We start from the raw sequence: 11,335 nt of genomic DNA, 5'->3' as shown, positions 1-11,335 counted from the left end.
AAGAAAAAAATTATTTTCTATCTTGAAGTTCGCTATGATTTAAACAAAATTTAATATTACCAAAAAATCGCGATAGTGTCCAATCACCAGAACATGTCCAACCACTGGGACATTTACCTTATACTTCATTAATTTTCATAAGAGCTTTCGAAGGATTAGTTACATGTCACATAATTCGTGCGTTTGTGCTACTGAAATTTGGTGTGAATATTTACGTAACAATAACTTTCGTACTCACAATTTTTTTACTCTCTGAAGATTTTCCTTTTTCACTGTCCCCATACGGTGTGTTCCCAAACTGATTCTGCAATCAAAAAGAAAACGTGCATGTAGATTACATAAAGCAATTCGATGAAAAAAGAAATTCCTCAACATTTTCTTCCACTGATAATAGAGTCAAAACATAATATTTTGAATTTAAATTTAGGTTCAGCTTAAATACAGCTAATTGTAAGATAAATTAGGCTTTTACAATTGTAAATATAATTTTTTAGTTATGTGTTAGGGCGTACTCACGATAAACTCACGATTTGCCACTGTTCGTTGATAAATTAATACCACAGAGCTCGTTGGAAGATGGTGTGATTGTGTGTATGTATGTGTGGTGTGATTTGAATAATTTAACACTACTTGGTAACACACGTAAAGCTTTCACAAATGTAATAAAATGTGGTATATGTGTATGTGTGTGACAGTTGTGTTTGCTCTTACTGTAATAGATGTGTTCTATGTAGTTGACGGTGGAATGTGTACTGTCTAGTGGTTGTCCTACGTAGTCGCTCGTTGCTACGGATCGACTTGTGATTGGTGGAAAATGCAGAATTTTGGCTCGTGTATGTTTCGGAAGAAATGGTCGTATGAGGTGGAAGATGTGGGGATTGGTGTATGTATTGTTTTCTGGGATTCCTGGAAGTCAACGCGGAACAATAATAAAGAAATGGTCTTAGGACAGTGAATGTTTTGCATGTGACGTATGTACAGCTGACTCGGAATCCCCATTTATAATGGTTTGTTGACCATATTGACGACCCAAGACGACCGCTGCGACCATCGCCTACCTGCGTTAAGTCGTAATATCCTGCATTACCTGTAACTTCTTCAATGTTTTTTGTATTTTTTTCAACTCCTTTGGATTTTTTATTGCATATTTATCTTTTTTGTGGCATAATAAAGACCGAATTATTATTATTTCATTGTCTTACAAAACAAAATATTGGATTATTCATTAGTAGGTACACGTAACACAATTTAATTTAACAGATTTAATAAACTTCAGAGCTTATTTTTCTCTTTACGCACAGAATTTACGGAAAAAAATTCTAATTTAGAAATGTAACCAATAGAAATACTCATTTTTATAATATAAAAGATTAAGTACATTTATGTAACATCACCGCGACGCTTACTTCATCTTCCTTAATAACAAGTATTCCTCCAATGGTTTACGACGGGATTTTCTACCCAATTATTTTGAAAACCCATTATTATCTGAAGAACGCGAGGATGAAACATTACGCCTGCCGGAATAATTCACCCACGTCACATTTTGGCACAATCATTAAGCATTTCTCACTCATTAGGAGAAACTCTTAAATTATTATTATTTTCAATTTAACGGCTTCGCTGTATCGTCAGAGCCACATATTTTGAAAATACATTTACCTTTTACAGTTCATTATGGAAAGCGATTTGATTCATACAACTATTAATCGATGTCCTAATTTTTAACTATTTTTAACCGACTTCCAAAAAAAGTAAGTTATACAATTGACTTGTATACATTTTTTTCACAAATGCTTCCACATTATCATAATGTACAATAGATTGATAACATAATACAATGCATTTCATCATAATTATTGGAGGAGACACAAATCTCACTTAATCATCAATCAGCGGATGTAGGGTCACTTTTGACCCATGTCACATAAAGATAAAGATTTTTAATTGCTGAAGGAATTTTTTAAAGACAAGAACAAGAGATTCTTTTAGAATCTAGAAGCTAGAAAAGAGAAACCATACGATTTCTGTTGTTTCAATGTGAGATCGCATTATAAGGTAAATAAACATAACTATCAGAAAGTAGCAGGCAATTTCTTTTGCTTCCTTTTGGTTTTTCAAAGTGAAAACAATTCTTCAATGTTAACAACTGTTTTCTGGCTTTCCTGTGTATCACGAAAACTATAGTAGATATAAAGAAATTGTTAAATTAAAAATTCGATGGATTTTTATGCTTTATAAATCTACGAAATTAAACTGTGAAAAATTTATTTATTCGAACAACCTATTTTTAACAGTTTCATTGCACAGTTTCATAGTGCCTAAAAATCGATTAAATTTTCACTTCAGCAATTTCTTTATATCTACTACAGTAGACACCTCGTCTGTCTGAAGGAATTGTAACATTTCGCAAAAATGATATATGTATATATTTCAAGCTACTGATATTATTGTTAAAACAGTTTCACACAATTTCAATCCATCTTTAAATTAATTCCTCACAAGTTCTTTTAATTTTTCAATTAATTTCATTGTACCAGTTATACATATTTAACTTCGATTGTATTGGCTAAAAAAACTCTTCAACTTGTTTGTAGATAGATTTTATTTTCGACGTTTTCTCTTGATACAGAGTATCCTGGTGATTTATAACAACATTTACATTCAATTCACGTCTGGAAAATACTACCTATTTATCAAATTAAACGACTTTTCCTTCGTTCAGTAAAAATATAACAAAGACATTGTATTCGAAACGCTACAAAACTTTCCGAACAACCCAATACCTTATATGTAGTAGCACAAGCATTATCCATCGAGCTTTAATATCCTCTTAACAATATTTATTCCAAACTTTCCGGAATTTCGTAATGCCTTGTAACATTTACTGCATATTCAATGAGTGTTCTAATCCTTATGAGCCGGAGTGTATACGGGAAAATAAGGAACCAGACGAATTAATCTTTCAGGGATGTTGTCACCCGAAAGGACCAAAAGTAGCAAAGAAGAAATTGCTTGACACTTCTATAGAGGTCCCCAAAAAACCCTGCAAAATTTCAAAAGATTCAGATTCTTCATTTTACCGAAGTTCCCTTCCTTGGCAGTCTGTTATCGCGTCAGTTAATCATCCTCGACAAAGAATATCACCCCAAACAATGATTTCCATGTCCCCAAAGAAGATACATTTGTCACGTACTCGTCAAACATCTAATTTCCTGTTGATGAAACGTGGGCACGTCTCGTTTACACACGCGGTACTATCAATTTCTGTTCCGCGGTGGTCGGTCGGCGATTCCGTACTACCTGAATTTGCTGAAATTTCGATTGAAAGTCAATAATTGCACAGACGGAAGGATTTGAACTCCATGTAATTCAACGACCGAATTCAGTGACCGCTTTCATACTACATTTTCGCTTTATCTTGGCATTACCATATACGCCCCAGGGCGGAGTCTTTCCGTCGAATCGATCGCCAGCTGCTATTACCTAAATGATGTATCAGTAAACGTACGTCTCTCGCCGTGATTCCTGTTCATTGCCATACCCGACTGTTTGTGTTTCGTTTGCCCGCTACGTGGACAGTACAACACCCTGACAATTATAAAACATTTTAGGGTATGCGTTTCTTAGCTCGTACGTGGACACGTGTGTAAAGTTACAAATAAAATACCGATTTTATGTATGTACAGTGTGTGTAAAAAGTATTCGTACACCTATTAAAACGGAACAACTCTTTTAAAATTGGTCCAAATGACTTGAGTTTTTTTTTGTGAAGTTAGAGACATTAATTTACTAAATGATGTGAAAAAACAAATTTGAAAAAGTTGCAATTGGTCCCAATCGCGAAGAAAATATTAAAGGTCGTGTTTTACAACTTTTTAATCTGAGGCTATAATGAAAATTTAATAAATACATATCGAAGATTTATGTTAGTTATGTACATACTGAAACTTTCATTGAAATCGGTTAATACAGGAACGAGCGGCAGACATCAAAAGATGTGAGAATTGTTGGATTTACTACAGTTGTAGATCGGAAGTCGGGAAAAACTGCGATTTTCAACATTTTTAATCGTTTGTATCTCGTAGCAACGTTAACCGATTTTGATGAAATTTTCAACATGTATATAACTAACATAAATCTTCGATATGTATTTATTAAATTTTCATTATAGCCTCAGATTAAAAAGTTGTAAAACACGACCTTTAATATTTTCTTCGCGATTCGGACCAATTGCAACTTTTACAAATTTTGTTTTCACATCATTTAGTAAATTAATGTCTCTAACTTCACAAAAAAACTCAAGTCATTTGGACCAATTTTAAAAGAGTTGTTCCGTTTTAAAGGGTGTACGAATACTTTTTACACTCACTGTATATCATGCATGATTACCTTATATGCAGTATCGTTAGAGAATTTGGTAATTATACAGAATAAGGAAGCCACTTTCGATTCGAATGACTTTGAAATGTGTTGTCAAGGTCATCATTATGGATAATTTCTCATATACATACAATAGTCGGTCTCTTTCAGTTTTCGAGACATTCGCAAAAATATGATTGCCACTATGTATATCCACCGTACTTGTAAAGATTTCTTCTTAAATTAACATTAGAACTACCGAAGATGAATGTGTTGTTGTTTACATCGTGTTCGTAAAAGGGATAGCATGTTCAATATGTGCAAATTGATAAATTAATGAACTTCTTCAATTGTATATTGCTATTCAAGTTGCGAAGAATCTCAGAAAATGCACTGTTATAACGATTAATAATTTTGATAAGAATTTACGTACCAGTTATTTTGACTGCTTTGGTAGTTCTAGTGTTACGAGTGAATACTTACAGTATTTGTGCATTATGAACACACAGGGTATCCTAAAATAACTTCGAATCCCGGAAATTAGGTGATCCTGGGGTGATTTGAAACAACGTTTTCCTTAGCAAAATTGTTATCCGAGGCTTTGTTAACGAGATATTAACGAAAACCCCCGACCAATCAGAGCACGCGTCTGCCGGTGGAATTCCCACGGTAGCGTTGGCTACCAATCGCAGCGCGTAGGTAAGACAAATATGTCTGCACTGTAGTCCAGTTTTAGGTGGCCACGGAAAGCGTAATACTTAAAACACAATTCACAGATCAATATTCCAAGCAACATTTTCGTTTGGCATGTAAAATTCACCCTGTCCAAGTGACCGACATTTCAACTGACAGTCTTGTATAACACAATTATTATAAAAGTATATATGACACAGAAAGAAATAATATAAAGCATAAGAAAAGAGGATACGTTTTTTTTTCCAACGACAGTTGCCATTTTACTCGACTTGCGAAAGGGTTACAAAAGATTTAAAGATTCCACGACAATGGCTTTCAATCATGACCAAAAAACGGCACGTAATTAGCAATGAATTACCACTGATCCAGCGATAAAACGAGTTCTTTTAAAATTATCCTCCCGTTTGCGGCCGTGACACGGCACAAATGAGGAGATAGAAAGAGAGAAAGAGAGGGGGGAGAGAAAGAAAGAGAGAGAGAGAGAGAGAGAGAGAGAGAGAGAGAGTGTGCAGCGTGAATTGTTCCCCGAACCCCGAGGTCTTCGTTATCGAGGTCTTTCTTCGAGACGTTCTGATATATGCTTCCGAAGAGTCTCAAAGTCGGTCAGCCAAGAAAAGGAGGGCCGTAAAAAGCCCCGGTTCATTTGCTCGGTTCATCCCATGTCCGTAATTTTTCTCAGCGCGAAAACCCGGCCGTCTGGGTTATGCTTTCGCTGTCCCCGACGACCTCCGACAGTTTCCCGAAACTTCCGAACGCGATACCGTTGCCCCCCTTTTTTTCCATCCGCCTAGTTCCGTTTTTTCTTCTTGTTTTTTTCGGAAAAAAACTGTAGGTTTGAAAACATTTTCGAAAGTGTTCCCTGGGTTATCTCGGAATCCATCGAACTTCCACATGGGGATCCGATGATCGCCCCCCATCCCCCTTTTTTCATTCGATCACGAGAATGAGTGGACAAACGGTTCTGCGGTTTCGATGTATGACCCAAAGGTTGGTTCATGAAATGGAGACGACTCGGTTACTCCCACGGATTTAACACGTAGGCGCCCAATTTTCAGAGTGTAACCTGATATGGGCAAATTCAATGTATGTATAGAGCAGTATTTCTCGACATTTTTCCGACCGTGACACAATGTAACGAAATAAGGAAATGTTGATCAAAATTAATAACTCGTTCTCCTTCACGTATAACCTGAGCCTTTTTTTTTAATGCACGTATATACCCGTATTCTAGTTATCTTTACAATTAATTTTCTATGAATGAACGTTATTACCATTTTTTTTTAACACTTAGCATGGTTTTATATCTAGCATCCCTGGTGCGTTACAGCGTCCAAGAAAGGGTCAAGGGTTAAAAAGAAAGCCATCTTTGTTGTTGGCATGCGTAACAGACGGTTGCAACATTCAATTGTTTTTTAATATGTTCATAGCGGACTGAAGTGTGGCCAATAATTTTTCATAAAAAAAAGTTCCCTGATAAACATTTTTCTTTTCAGTTTTGAACGGGTATCGTTATACTGTGATATGGCTTGCTTATTGAAATGATACGAGAACGTTGTTGTTTTCTTCACTTCTTACTTGTCTATGTGGCTTCCTAATCTCGTGCTGCTCCCCCCAACCGTTATGCAATTTTCATCAGGGACTCCTTTGGAATATTCTGGGGATCTCTAGGGCAACATAAGCCGTTCATACGTTAAACTGACAAACTCCACTTTCTTGAATTTCTTAAAATTTCAATGCTAAAACACTTGAATGATGCTTAGCTTTGTAAATGTAAAATACATTTCTTTGGTCATTTTTATGGACTCAATGCAATTTGGCAAATTAACGGCTTATATGATCTTAGGTTGAGGACCCCTGATCTAGATAAAGAGTTTTGTATAGCGGCACCATTTCATAGGAAAAATAAAATATTTTTGTATATTTGAAAATACATATATGTAAGATTTCTCCTTGTGTAGTGATGTTTCCTTCGAGGTAGGAATTAAGAAGTAAATGATTGACATGCATTTGGTAAAAAAACGCACACACACACACACACTATTTAATATAAAGAATAAATACAATCGAAACAATAAAACTGACAACCGTTTAATTCAACTTCTGTAATCCTTGACGACCAAAACGCAACTCTCGTCTCGTCGACACGCACCGTCGTCCTCTACTCACCCGCGATCGTTACCTTTTTCCTAACGGCTCAAATACTTCGCGATCTACGCAGCACTACTTCGCGCTGTCCCAACGCTTTCCACATATATTACAGGCTTCACAACTGATTTCCAGTTTACTTTATTGTATTTACAGAAAACACTGCCAGGGGTACCTATGATTTTCAAACGGTCAGGGTAGGCAAACCTCTTAATTCGGTACATTTCGATCCGCGTGCAACAAGAACTATCTTCAGCGGATAATCACTCTCATTATTCGAATCGCATTATGCTCGTCTTAAACATTAGTGACGCTCGGTATATCGGCGGTTGCTTCATCATTCATAAACGGACAACGGGATTAGCCCCGATAAAACGCACTCAACGGCGAGTTTTCATCAGAGAACCGAGGATTAAGCCCCGGGGGTCCTGGGGTCGCGTTATGGAAAACAGGGAAGCGTGTTTCCGTGGCGTAAAACCGCATCGATTATAATCAACGCCGCCCAAAGGAGCGACGAGCTGATAAAATTATCGAGAGGCATTTATCATCCTTTCTGATCGACGCCGACGCTTAATAGTCGCGAAGATTAATTTCGTTCGTTCCCGCGTCGAATGAGGAGACTGGAGGAGAAAGAGAGATCACGATCCGCCCGACGACGGGCTTTGTAACAAGCTTAATTATAAGCTTGCACTCAACCATATATGGGGGACGAGTTATTCCCGCATGTACACTGGGTGTTCGTTGCATAATTTTAACAGAATTTTTGCCGGGAACGTTTCTTGACGCCTCATCGATGGCGGCTATGTACACTTAGGAGCAAACTCGGCTTCCACTAGGAGAATAAGTGACGTAGGGAAGGACATCTTGCCATTTGGTTTTGGGAATTATTGAAATTGTATATCAAATTAACATTTCCCTACGCCACTTTTTCCCCTATCGGAAGCCGAGTTTGCACGTCAGTGTACCCTCGCGAGCAAACTCGGCTTCCGCTAGGGGAAAACGTGGCATAAGAGTAAGGTCCTACTACCAGTTGGTAAATTTAATTGACGTAGTGAAATAAATGTTAAAATGAATGATAATTTGTTATAGATTTCTCTAATTCCCAATACCAAAAGGTAGGAGCATAGTAGGAGATCTTTCCCCTATATCACTTTTTGCCCTAGCGGAAGCCAAGTTTGCTCACAAGTGTACTCTCACTTGATAAATATGAAAAAATTTCTGATTAACGTACGGTGGACACACTTAAATATAGTTCAACTTGTATCTAACACAATTGTTTGTAAGGTTCAAGGAAGTTTCTGAAATTTCATGGCGACACTTATGTGGGACACCCTGTATACGGTTAATTTGTAAATTTGTTAAATTAAAAATTATGCACTTGCCACTGCAATACCCCCGATCTCAATCCCACACAGAAAATATAGCATAAGCAGAAACGCAGAGTATGCGAAATAGGACAAATACCAAAAGTAGACTTGTGGAAGCAATGGAAAATGTGTGGAATGAAATTACATCAGATACCATACAGAAATTGGCGTCCCGAGTGCGAAAACACGTGAAAATTGTTATCAAAGAACGTGGTGGTTATATATCAATGATAACAAAATACATGTAAGGTAAAAATTCAATTTTCATAATAAATCTATTATTTTATTCCATTCATGCGTGCTTTATAACGTCCTGATACTTCTGCAGCGTGGAAAATATATAATTTTAAAATGATATTAAATTCTGTAGAATACAATACATAGCGTTCTAGGTAGCTCAAATGGAACTAAAATTGTCCGAGCTACCACCATTTTGCGGTAATATAATTTTATCATAATAACGATACAAATGTATGGGTCAGTGCAATAGTTGGCTATCCAACATTTTCGAAAAGTGAATAAATGCACCATTTGATTGCCAGTGCTGCACTCTATATTGTGACAAATGTTCTATCCCAGACACACATGTTAACATTGTGCGTCATGGTATTCTTTTGTTTCATTATAAATCACCAAAAGTTAAACATTCTCAAACTTTGAGGCTTGATTTCTTAAACTTATTTGTTTTTGTTAAATAGCCCACTATTACACTGACCACTTTAAATGTTAGACATGTACTGTATCTTATACAATAAACAAGTTAAGTTTTTATAAATGATATTGTGGTAGTAGAATGTATGGAATGTATATTATCATTAGATAGCGCATTTTTATGCAAAATTACAGCTTGTAACGTAATTAATTTAAAGTATCTTATTGGGTATAGAATAAAATAAAAAACTTGTTGGATCTAATGAAAGTTTTATCTTTTATTGTAGTTCACAGAGCTCTATAGGCTATAAATATGTAAAATCATGTACATAATATGTACAGCGTGTGGAAAACGTTTGCCTTGACTATAATTTCATAGTTAAAGAACAAGGAAATATCGTATTACGTTTGCGTCGTTTCTGTTCACTAATAATGTTTATTATGTCCCACCAATACTAATATATGTTATCGTGCATACAAGTGAAGGTTAGTGTCTGCAATACAATTTTATTCCACAGAAGGTACATACCGAAGAAAATCTATTCGAGCGTGTACCCTGTCATTCTCTTTGAAAAATGATCGTTGGTGTTGCTTGACAGTCATCGCCTTTACGTGTCCGTTTCAACGTGAAATTCGTGGCAAAAATGTAACAGTGCGTCGCGACCGGATCTACGGAAGACGAGCTGAAACACAGGCAGCAGGTTCTAAACGCGCGGTTAAAAGTGCGCGCAATCACAGAAAGCCTGTTTCAAAGTGTTCAAAGGTAGGTCGTTGATATAACTCGAAATCGCACAGGCGAGAGCAGATGAAAAGGACTGAAAAGCCGCCAAAAGGACTGAAATGTCGATCGATTACTAGAAATAAAAAAAAATTGGTTCAGACCTATTCCTCTCGATAACTATTCCGAATATCTAGAAACGCTGTATGTAATACGAAATTATCTGAAGAATATTTTACAGAGAATGATGGTCTGATGATTCTGTGGATCATTTTCCTGAATCTCAAAGAGAATGCACGATTAGGATAGACATTATTTCTTATCGAAGTTCCGTTTAAAATACGGAATACGAAGAGTATAGAAAGTTCTGCAATGTTAGACATTTATCACTCGACCACTATTGTAAAATATGGGTTTGAAGATTAAAGTGTTGAATATATTGAATTCACTTCACTGGAAATGGATATGATTCCATTCCACCGTGACAATATCTAAGGCGATTCATTTGTCGCTACATAATGCACATTCCTCCTGTATTATTAATTACGTAAGTTTTGATGATTATTATGGAGTAATACACAGAGAAATGAGAAATCAATGTAATTCTACAGATAAAACAAAGAATTACTGAAAAATACGTTTTTGTATTGAGCTTGTTGTAAAAATGGGGCGTATTATCAAGTTTTACCGTACGATAATTTAATAAATAAATTAAGCTAACAAACAACATTTATCAAATTATTGTCTTCTGAAGTATCGGACATAGAGCTCGGTCACTCTATCACAGTGTCCTCTTGCATACAACGTTCAAATTAAGACATGTATCGCATTGCAAAATATTATAAACTTTAAACGCAAAAAACGGATTATTAGAGGCTATTAAAAAAGAGAGAGAGAAAAATTCAGTCGGGCACGAATTCGTTTATTGTTAACGTATAGCCGGTGGAAAAGTTATAGCGAACTCGTGAAATTATTCCCTCGAGAAGCGGCACCATTCATGAGGTGAGACATAACCAGGCCAAACGCTGGACCCGGGTAACGCTCAGCTCCATAAACGGCATTCCAGTTTAGGATTCGGCGCAATAAACAGAGAAAACGTACTGCACAATGAGACTAACGAGTAACTGCATTAGAACGGAGACGCCTTTTACGGCTATAAACGAGCTTCGAGGCCCACCCGTTTCAAATTTCTATGAAGACCGTGAAAAAGACTCCTGAAATATACGAAAGAACTTCCGCGTCACTACAAAATATTTATAAACCCGTTGTAAATTTCTTTTCTACCAAGTAGAACTGGATTAGAATCACTGATCTGTATATATCTGTATATAAATGTGTGAATGAGAAGAGATAGAGCACGTATCTATCATTTTCTTCACACACAAATATGTCGTGA

General features: G+C 36.3%; 1 long non-coding RNA gene across 1 annotated transcript in view; it reads right to left on the bottom strand.

The window, feature by feature from the left end:
- Positions 1 to 261: 261 nt before the first annotated feature.
- LOC107186177 overlaps positions 262 to 11,335 on the bottom strand; it is a 366,568-nt gene continuing 355,494 nt past the window's right edge. The window contains exon 4 of the long non-coding RNA XR_001516176.1: positions 262 to 304. This is a non-coding gene — a long non-coding RNA (uncharacterized LOC107186177). The remainder of the gene's footprint in view (positions 305 to 11,335) is intronic.

This window comes from Dufourea novaeangliae, unplaced genomic scaffold, assembly GCF_001272555.1.
Source record: "Dufourea novaeangliae isolate 0120121106 unplaced genomic scaffold, ASM127255v1 scaffold76, whole genome shotgun sequence".
NCBI classification, from domain to species: Eukaryota; Metazoa; Arthropoda; class Insecta; order Hymenoptera; family Halictidae; genus Dufourea; species Dufourea novaeangliae.
This window is presented reverse-complemented; position numbering and strand designations above follow the sequence as displayed.